Genomic DNA, 11,706 nt, shown 5'->3' on the forward strand with positions numbered 1-11,706 from the left:
GCTCTTCATGCCTTCTTCCCACATGCTCTAATATTTCACAATTCCCCTCTCACGTCCTGAATTTCAGCAGAGATAAATCGCTTACATTTCCCCAGATATGCTATGGTCAAATCTCTGTGTCCCTGCCCTTAGGTAGGGTGGCTCTATAATTTATCATCCAAACCAGAGCACTTCTGAGAGTTAAAATGGATATTATTAATAGGTGCAAAATGAGACCGTCCTTGACAAACAGGAATGAATGGTCAGTCACTTTATCCTTTGGCTTTTTGCCTGAAATGCCCTTCCTAATTTCCTTGCCTGATTCTTTCAAAATATCTTTCATGTTTCAGTCACTAATTAAATCCCCAAGTAGGCCTTGTCTTATCCCTGGTCCAGACCAGTTCTCCTTCCTTCATACCTGAAGATACCAATCACATCTGCATTCTCATCACTGTACTTCTCTGGGTGCCTGAGACTGTGAGGGTGCTCACTGAAGCAAGAACCATACTAGTTACGCCTCTATCACTGGCACTAGGTACACTGTATCCAAATAGTAGTTAATAATCACATAATATTTCAAGATGGTAAACCTAGGAGTTGAGTTTTGGGCTGTGGAGACAAACTAGTGGGTTTAGATTGTGACTTTATCAAATACCAGCTGTGTAATCTTGGGCGATTGTGGAGATCAAATGAGGTAGTCCTGAAATGAGAATTCAAAATAATGTAAGGACTCAGTAAACCTTAAATAATCCAGCAGTAATTCAATAAAAAAGTCACTGTATGAGGGACTTCCCTCGTGGCTCAATGGTTAAGAATCCGCCTGCCAATGCAGGGGACATGGGTTCAAGCCCTGGTCCTGGAAGATCCCACATGCTGCGAGCAACTAAGCCCATGTGCTGCAACTACTGAGCCTGGGCTCTAGAGCCCGCAAGCCACAACAAATGAGCCTGCTCTCCACAATTACTGTAGAAGCCCTGCACCACAATGAAGAGTAACCTCCACTCGCTGCAACTAGAGAAGACCTGTGCACAACCACGCAGACCCAACACAGCCAATAATAAATAAATTTATTAAAAACATATATATGTATGAATAACTGGCTTACCAAAATAAACACGAATCACACTAATATTATAACTAATATTCTCCTTGGACTATAAGGTATAAAAATACACATAGCATTTTACTTGATTCCTCCCTCCAAGAAACTCTTCAGGAAGAAATAGTGTATATGTCACATTGTTCTCAACTTAGAATGAGGAAACTTATTCACAGGGTTGAATAAGCTGCCCAGAAATAGGAGTTTCTATGTGACTTAGATGTAACTCACTCCTATGTCTCCACACTTGGCCATGTCCTCTCTCCGCTGAAAATCTTTTTCCCGTACTCCTGCCAATCTCCACAATGTTTCACATGAGACACCAGCTCTTCCAGACCTTCTTCGCCAGTTTGCCCCCTGCCTTGTCTAAAGCCCAGTCAGGTGACTCTCTCCTGGGCAACTCGGTCAGGGTGTTGATTACTTTGCATCTCACTCTGCTGGTCTACCTGTCACCTCTTTACCTGTCAGGATTACGAGCCTCTCCAGGCCAGGAATTCTGTCTTCACAGGATGTGACTTTAGGAACTAAAGTAGGAGTGCACCACCATGCTTGATATATAGCAGCTGCTCAAAAATATTCCTCAACCCAAACACAACCCTAAATCTAGTGACTTTCTAGTATTCTCAGTGGCTTTTGAAAATCAGCCTTAGAAATGTTTACTACAAAGCAAAAAAAGCATGTTGAAACAAAAGCAAACTAGGTTTTAATGAAGAAACATTAATTTGAAAGCTCATACTGGCGTTTATTACATACGTGTTCTGTACCGAGCACTGTGCAAAGGATACCACATCAGATGATTTTCCATTTCTGACTAATAGTAACCCTATGGGCTAAGTTCTGTTATAATTCCCATTTTACACAGGAAGAAAATATATTTAGTCCATTCTTCATATTTTGTGTGTTGTGTACCTACAAAACTTTAGATCTAGATAATAGAAAATACAAAAAAATGCAGCCCTTATATATATATATATATATATATATATATATATATATATATATATATATATATCTTATAAGTATATCTTATATATTTATCTCAGTAAAGTCAACTGATGATACATATGGGAGAGTATCAGAATGAAATACAGATCCGTGTTGCTCCTAGTTTCTTATTTACATAATGAAAAGTTTTATTTTCTACATAGTACATTACAAAATAAATTCTTCCTCAAATTATTTTATATAGATGGTTCACTCATATAGTTTTGTTCTCCAAAATTATCTTGTAATATACATTTTCCTAATAGCTAATATTGAATACACAATTTTTCTTTTCAAAGGCATTGCTTTGGTCTTTCCATGATTCTTAGTCTACTCTTATAAATAGTTTTATTCTTCTAAGATTTCAAACACCAAATTATTTTCCTCTATTTTTACAATATAAAATATCTGAGTTCCTGAAAATAGAAACATTATTAATTAAATATTAAATGAGCATTTATTTTCACAGACATTTCAGCGTGGTCCACCTAATACTCTTGGCATGCACAACTTCTTGTCTGTATGTAAGATTTTATGAAATGTGGACATGCCTCAGAACACCCTTAACATATTTGCCCTCAGTTCACGTGAAATTTGAATCTTCTTGGATAAAGCCATATGGGTTGCTGCCAGCAGATACAGAAGGCTGTAGTAATCATCTTTGCTGAGTATCATGACTATTACTATTACAAGAACCAACTTTTCTTGCATTGTAGTGAGTTAAAATTGCTTCTGGAATTTAATTTGAACTTGACATCTGACTGTTCTTTCTTATATGGATTCAAATTACTTGGAGACTCTTCCTAGGGCAACAAGTCAGCCTCATAATTTCCTCCTCGGTTTGCTGTGGTTCCCTCTAGGCTTTACCCGCCCTCCCCTTCAATACTGTGAATAAGTTTGAGGCTTCCAGGGAAAGGGAAAATTAAATACTAGCATTTCCTATGGCTTTTGTCTCTGTGTCTTTGGTCTCTTAGTTCTTATATTCCAACAGTTTGATTGTTTAATGATATTTAGAAAACATAAATTAATTTGGAAAATCCAAAGCATTGTCATAGCTTTATAAATCCTTCAGAAATCCAGGATTAATGCGGTTGCCACTGCTGCTGCAAGAACTTCTGACAATTAGAAAATGAGAAAAACAAAGAAGAAAACAAACCCTTTGTTCCAAAACATAAGAGTGAAGACAGGAAATTCTCTTTTGGTGGGTCTTAAATTTTATGTACTGTGGTTTAGGTACAAATTTATTAAGAAGATATATATATATGTGTATATATATATATATATATATACACATATATATATATACACATATATGTATAAGCTCTTAATAAATAAATAAATAAATAAATAAATAAATATATGTACCTACAAGTATCAATTAACTAACATGCTATATGAAATCTCACAAAAGCATAAATACAAATTACATGAACATTAATTAAATAGATTAAAAACGTGTCATTTTTTAATCCTTTGAGCACATGTGCATGCCCTTACGTTAGGAAAGACTTAAACCTGTGAAGCCATGTGTGTCTGTGCATGTGTGTGTATAATTAATTTTGATTTGTTATTCTAAAGGTCCATCTCTGGTCATTGTTTAGTAATTAGAAAGTTATGTTGATTATTATTTTTTACTTGGGAGAGGGATCTATTTAAAGGTCCCATCTTCTTATATTTCAGGGAAGAATACTTAAAAGAAGATATTTAAATATTAAAAAAATGCCAAAACCCTATAAAATAAAAATTATTGCATTTCTATTTGACAGTAATAATATTTAAGTCATACTAAAACTGACTTTCTAACTGTGTATGTGTATGCTGCCATTTTAACTGCCTTATTTTCACTCTTCTATTAAAGAAAACAATTGTTCAATTCTGTTAACTGGCTTTTAAAATGTCTTTATAAAATTCGACCAGTGGGATTATTGAAATGTTTAATGGCTGAGAAAACTTAGTAAAACAATTTTTGTGGCATCATTATATAGTATGATCTCATACTGTATAATAAATTCAGTAGATGGAACTTTCAATGCACATTTCTTTTTTTTTTTTTTTTTTTTTTTCTTTTTGCGGTATGCGGGCCTCTCACTGTTGTGGCCTCTCCCATTGCGGAGCACAGGCTCCGGATGCGCAGGCCCAGCGGCCATGGCTCACGGGCCCAGCCGCTCCGCGGCATATGGGATCCTCCCACACCGGGGCACGAACCCGTATCCCCTGCATCGGCAGGCAGACTCTTAACCACTGCGCCACCAGGGAGGCCCTCAATGCACATTTCTAAAATAATTTTAAGAAACAAAAGAAAGATGGATTTATCTAGCCAGAGAATGGCAACCATAGAGAAAAACATGAGTCCTTTTTTTTTTTTTTATGAGATGGAACCTGCACTTAAAGTGGAGGTTTTGAATATTTCACTCATTCCACAAATGTTAATTAATTATAATCATATTGTTATCATAGTAAAATATTTATTAATGACCCATAAAATAATTTCTTTAATAAAAACTCTCTTAGGTAAAAGACCAATCTATAATTCAGATAAAAGCTGGGACACTATGAGTGAAAGGTGGACTGAAGGCACCCTACATTATAGGGGGTTTCCTCATTCCCAGACACAACTGCACAAAACTCTAAAAAGTCAAAATTTTAAAATCACATGTGAGTCAATGTTATTGACCATTATAAGATCACAGATATTTTCAGTTTTAAATATTAAAAAGGTATAGTCAAATATTATACAATGTATACTCCCTTTGACTTGTGCAATTTTATACACCTCCTTTCTCTCCAGTAAAATATATTAAAATAGTGAATCATTTAAAATATATTATAAGCATCATTTATTTATCCATCTATCAGGAACTAATCATTTTTAGTTAATTAAAGCTAAAACATTTTAAGTGTACACCTGAATAAATTTGTATTATCAAACACACTCAAATTGTATACAAACATTTATAGAAACTCCCTGTAAAATATTTATTTTTCTGTCACTTATAAGTGAAAACAATGTAGATAATTGACATATAGAAAGATATCATCTTTCTGAGACACAATATTGAGATCACCTGGCATAAATTTTAAAATATTACAAGTCAATAACTGATTGGCATATATGACAAAAATATTTCATAGTGCAATATTTCCTTGAATACACCTAGATGGATTTGTTCCATAAATATAAAATATTTATTTTTGATATTGCTATTATTTTTGATATTGCTGTTTTCATGAGGAAATCTATAATACTATTACATTTAATTTTGCAGGCCTATGAATTTCAAGTTTGTGATGTTGGAAATGGCAAAAGGAAGAGACATCTGGCTAATTTTGATTTGAATTTATATTAAAAATATTTCTGATTGCATATTTACTGTCATATTTTTGTGAGATAAAACCTCTCGAGTGTCACTAGAGAAAGTAAGCTATATTCTTGAGGGTTTTCAATAGTTCTAAGAAAGAAAAGAAAGGATAAGAGAAGGGAAGGGCTTCCATTCTAGGAAAGAGACAGCAGAGGAAAGAAAGAAAGGGCACAGAAAAAGAAAGAATGAGATAACATTAAGGATGTTTCTTCCTTGCCTCAGATCCCAGGTATATCCAATCTCCTGGGATGCACAGGATTAGAACCTTCTTGAAGCATAAAATGATTGCTTGAACATGATCATCAACTTTATGTAAAGAAAGGAAACATTTTTATAAATAAAAAAATGTAAAGTACAATCCCATTAGGAAAAAGAAAATCTGACTAATAACCCACATATGAAATACACAGGAAAAAGTTAAAACATAGAGAACTCTTCTTCATGGACTAAGATACAGAGAAAGGAGCATTAAAAACTCAGTGTGAAATTCTTAATTTCCTTTAAAGATGAATGAAAATGTACACTAGTAGGAGTTGGTGGATTGTTAAGTATTAATTCAATGATTTATTTTAATCTTAATGCAATATTATTTTAAGCCACTTGGATTGGCAATACTTTTTAAAAGTCAGATAATATTAACATCGGTGAGTAAATATAGCAGTGGGGAATCTAATACACTGCTAGAGGGAGACTAAATTGATACAACTACTTTGGACAATTTTATGTTATTCTGTAAAGCTCAAAATGAACATACTCAAGATATAACACTAGTAGGTATACATTCAAATAATACGATGGTACAAGTGTACCAAAAGCCCTTTAAAAGATATATATTCACAGGTTTTGAAAATAAAAGTTGTTTGTAATGAATCCAAAGATTTAAAAAAGAGATAATTAAGCAATCTACAAATAGTAGAATGAAAAAAAACACTTAATGTCAATATTCATAAAAGGGGATTTTATACCACAGTGAATATGAACTATGGCTTTATGCCTTACTATGGATGAAGTTCAAAGTGAAAAATCAAATGTACACCATGTACACAGAGCTCAAAAATAAAAAAAGAACCTAGTTTTAAAGTGTTTATTTATATACACTTTTATGTCCTAATACTCTATTTAAAATTAAGGAAAGGGTAAACACAAAATACAGAATAGTATTTACACTTGTTGGAGGAGGGAAAGGATGATATTGGAGAAGGGTCTATAGGTGCTGTTAACACTCTATATCTGAAGCTGGATGTTAAGTACAAAGAAGTTCACTTTATATTTTTACCACAAAACATGTTATGTATTTGAATTTGTTCATTACTTCACAATAAGAACATACTTTTTAAGAGGAACATATTACTTAAACAAAATTTATTGGAGTATAATTGCTTTACAATGTTATATTAGTTTGTTTTTTTAAAAGTACAGGCATTGAGGAAGCCCAGCTCAATATCTTTCAGTATTTGTATGTTTTGAGGAATGAAAGGTGTGGTTGGACCAGGCTGAGTTAGCAGTCAGTTGCTCTGGTGGCTGAAGTTCCTCATCCTAATGGCTCATCCCAATGATCCAAGGAGCTTTGGCAAGTGCAGACTGCAGGCTCCACTCCAGCCTACTACATCCTGCACTTCAGAGATAGCCCCAGGGCCTGTATTTCTCAGAAGCTCCCCAAATGATGTATGTCAGCAGTCAGATCTGTAAATTGCTTATTTTTACTACCAAAGTACTGCTTTTACATCTTTAAGCTTTACTTGTATGAATCTGAAATGTGTATAACAGCGTGTTAAATACTACAAAGGGTAGTAGGATGAAGTTAGAGTAATGCCTTTGTTTGGAAACAAAGGACCAAAAGACAAGTATGAATGTATTCAGGAGTGTTAATGAGTGAGAATAGGATTATTCTTTTTTTTAAGCTTAAACTGTATTATTAACATTTGCCACAGCAATTTCTTTTCTTTCTGTTTTTTTTTTTTTTGTGGTCAAGTTGGTATATAACACTATATTAGTTTCAGGTGTACAGCATAATAACCACAGTAAGTCTAGTTGCCATCTGTCACCATACAACTGACCCCCTTCACCCATCTTGCCCACTCTCCAAGCCCCTTATCCTCTGAAAACCACCAATTTGTTCTCTATATCTAGGAGTTTTGTTTTGTTTTGTTTATTGACTTGTTTGGCTTTTTAGATTCCACCTTTAAATGAAATCACATGATATTTAACTTTCTCTGACTTATTTCACTTAGCATTATACCCTCAAGTTCCATCTACGTTGTCCCAAATGGCAATATTTCTTTCTTTTTTATGACTGAGTAGTATTCCATTGTTATATATCTATATCTATATATATATATATGTCATATATGATATGCCATATAATATATATGTCACATATATATGTCATATATGTCATATATTATATGTCATATATATATATATATATATATATATATATATGGCACATCTTCTTTACCTATTCATCAATCAGTGGGTACTTAGGTTGTTTCCATATCTTGGCTATTGTAAATAATGCTGCAATGAACATAGGTGTGCATATATCTTTTCAAGTTAGTATTTTTATTTTCTTTGGAAAAATACCAAGAAGTGGAATTGCTGGATAATATGGTAGTTTTCTTTCAAATACTTAAGGAATCTCCATACAGTTTTCCATAGTTGATGCAGGAATTTATATTCCCACCAACAGTATATAAGTGTTTCCTGTCTCTTCACCCTTGCCAACACTTGTTATTTCTTGTCTTTTGATAATAACCATTCTAACAAGTGTGAGGTGATATTTCATTGTGATTTTGATTTGTTTTTCCCCGATTAGAGATGTTGGACATCTTTTCATGTGCCTGTCGGCCATCTGTATGTCTTCTTTGAAAAATATCTATTTCAAACTTCTACCCAGTTTTTAGTAAGTTTGTTTTTTTTGTTATTGATTTATTTTATCTTTACATAATTTGGATATCATCCCCTTATCAGATATATAATTCACAAATATTTTCCCCCATTAAGCAGGATGGCTTTTCATTTGTTGGTCTTTTGGTTTGCTATGCAGACACTTTTTATCTTTATGTAGTCCAACTGGTTTATTTTTGCTTTAGTTGTGTTTGCTTTGGGGGTCAGATCCAAATTTTCCACATCAACACCAATGTCAAGGAACTTACTATTTTTCTTCTAAAAGTTTTATGGTTTCAGGTCTTACATCCAAGTCTTTAATTCATTTTGAGTTAATTTATGCATACAGTGTAAGATAAGGATCCAGTTTCATTCTTTTGCACATGTCTATACAGTTTTTCCAATACCCTTTATTGAAGTATCTATTATCTATCCTTTCCCCATTGTATACTCTTGGTTCTTTGTCATAAATTAATTGACCATATGTGTGTGGGTTTATTTCTGGGCTCTCTATTCTGCTTTGTTGATCTATGTGTCTGTTTTTAATGCCAGTGTCATACTGTTTTGACTACTGTAGTTTTGTAGTATAGTTTGAAATCAGGGAGCATGATTCCTCCAGCTTTGTTCTTCTTTCTCAAGATTGCTTTGGCTATTCAGTGTTTTTTGTGGTTCCATACAAATTTTACAATTATTTGTCCTAGTTCTGTGAAATATGCCATTGACATTTTGGTATGGATTGCATGAAATCTGTAGATTTCTTTGGCTAGTATGAACAGTTTAACAATATTAATTGTAATCTATGAGTACAGAATATCCTTTCATATATCTGTGTCTTATTCAATTTCCTTTACCAGTGTTTTATAGTTTTCAGCATACAGGTCATCTACCTCCTTGGTTAAAATTATTTCTAGGTATTTTATTCTTTTTTGATGAAATTGTAAATGAGTCTTTGTCTTAATTTCTTTTTTTTGATGTTTCATTATTAGTATATAGAAATTAAACAGATTTCTGTATGTTTATTTTATATCCTGAAACTTCATTAAATTCATTTACTAGTTTTAACAGTTTTTTTTTTGGTGACATCTTTAAGGTTTTTCTACATATTGTATGATGCTATCTGTAAATAGTGACAGTTTTCTTTTTTCCTTTCCAATTTGGATGGCCTTTCTTTCTTCCTTCTTTCCTTCTTTCCTTCCTTCCCTCGTTTCTTCCTTTCTTCCTCCCTTCCTTCTTTTCTTTCTTCCTTCCTCCCTCCCTCCCTCCCTCCCTTCCTTCCTTTCTTTCTTTCTTTCTTTCTTCCTTTCTTTCTTTCTTTCTTGTCTAATTTTTGTGGTTAGGATTTCCAATAATATGTTGGTTAAAAGTGGTGACAGTGGACATTCTTGTCTTTTTTGTTTGTTTGTTTGTTTTGTTTTTTCCCTGATATTAGAGGAAAAACTGTCAGCTTTTCATTGTTAAATATGATGTTAGCTGTAGCTTTGTCATATATGGCTTTTATTATGTTGAGGTATGTTCCTTCTATGCTCACTCTGTTGATAGTTTTTATCATAAAGGAGATGATTCATATGATTTTAATCTTTCATTTTGTTAATGTGGTGTATCACATTGATTGATTTATTGATGTTGAACCATCCTTGTATCCCAGGGTTATATATCTTACTTGATCATGGTATTTTATCCTTTTAGTATATTGTTGGATTCAATCTGATAATATTTTGTTGAGGATTTCTGCATCTATTTTCATCAGGTATATTGGCCTGTAATTTCCTTTTTTGTGGTGTTCTTGTCTGGTTTTGATAACAGGTTAATGCTGGCCTTATAAAATGAATTTGGAAGTTTTCCCTCCTCTTCAATTTTTTGGTAGAGTTTGAGAAGTATAGCTATTAAATCATCTTTGAATATTAGTAAACTTCACCATGGAAGCCATCTGTTCCTGGACTTTCATTTGCTGGGAAGTTTTTGGTTCAATATTCTTAACAGTAATTGGTCTGTTTAGATTTTCTACAGTATCATGATTCAGTCTTGGAAGATCATATGTCACTAGGAATTTATCCCTTTCTTTTAAGTTGTCCTATTTGTTGGTGTATGATTGTTCATAGTAGTCGCTTATGATCCTTTGTTTTTCTGTCATGTGAGTTGTAATTTTTTTTCTTTCAATTTTGATTTTATTTGAGCCGTTTCTTTTTTCCTTGGTGAGTCTCACTAAAGGTTTTTCTAATTTTGTTTGTCTTTCCAATGAACCAATTCTTAGACTCACTGATCTTTTCTATTGTTTTTTTTGCAGTTCCTATCTCATTTATTTCTATTTTGATCTTTATTATTTCCTTCCTTCTAATAACTTTGGCTTTTATTTTTTGTTTGTTTATTTGTTTTTTCTAGTTCTTTTATGTGTAATATTAGATTGCTTATTTGAGATTTTTCTTATTTATTGAGGTAGGGCTGTATTACTATAAATGTTCCTCTTAGAACTGCTTTTAATACATCCCATAGATTTTGGAATGTTTTGTTTCTATTTTCATTTGTCTCAAGGTATTTTACAACAGCAGTTTCTCTTTCTCTTCTTGATGGAAGGTGAGCACCAGACTGCTAGAAAAGCTTTATCTCACACTCTTTTGAGGACTCATTGTGTGAGGGAAGAGCACCCATGTTTTACAGCAACGATCACCTGGCTATGGCTAAACTCTGGGGGTCGTGATGGGAATCAGCTTCTTCTCTATAATTTCTCCATTGCATCTTTATCATCCTTAAGATCAAGCCCTGGATGATGGGAGTGTTGGTATCCTGGGGTTGCACTTCAGGATACCACTTTGCACAAATATCTGTAAATGATGCCAAACTCATAAGACAAAAGCAACTAAGAATACATTTGTTTACAGATAGGATAGGGGACATAATCTGCCATCATATTCTTGTCCAGCTGTATCCATAAACCCAGATTCACCAGTTTTCCATCTGCTATAACGTTTCCAGAATCATTGTCAAAAAGAGTGGGGATATATTCTCCAGGAAATGCACTGGTTGTGTAACTGATCAGTAGGCAAGTCTTACCTGCAGCTCCAGCCTCCGACCTCCACACACTTCACGGCCTCCCTCAGGGCTGTGGTGGCTGCTGCAGTGCTTGAATGCTGAGGTGAGAAGTGGCAGGCCCTGATGCCAGGACCACTGTCCATGCCACCTCCCTCTCCAGCTGACATCAGAAAGCCTAAGCTCAGCAGCCACCACCAGTCAAATATGGGTAGAATTGTTCTTTAACTGTGAACAGATAGGTTGTTTATTCAACTAAATAATGAGACTAGCTGTGATCATGGGAGTCACTTAACCTCCCTGAACTTATCTTTCTTCTTATTTAAATGCATGTATTTTGCTCTATCCTTTTTATATTCTAAGATAAAAGCCACA

The 11,706-nt window shown here is 33.8% G+C and overlaps 1 pseudogene; it reads right to left on the bottom strand.

The window, feature by feature from the left end:
* Positions 1 to 10,831: 10,831 nt before the first annotated feature.
* On the bottom strand, positions 10,832 to 11,477 carry LOC132499872 (ras-related C3 botulinum toxin substrate 1-like; annotated as a pseudogene).
* Between the last annotated feature and the right edge of the window lie 229 nt (positions 11,478 to 11,706).

Source organism: Mesoplodon densirostris, chromosome 12 (assembly GCF_025265405.1).
Source record: "Mesoplodon densirostris isolate mMesDen1 chromosome 12, mMesDen1 primary haplotype, whole genome shotgun sequence".
Taxonomy (NCBI): domain Eukaryota; kingdom Metazoa; phylum Chordata; class Mammalia; order Artiodactyla; family Ziphiidae; genus Mesoplodon; species Mesoplodon densirostris.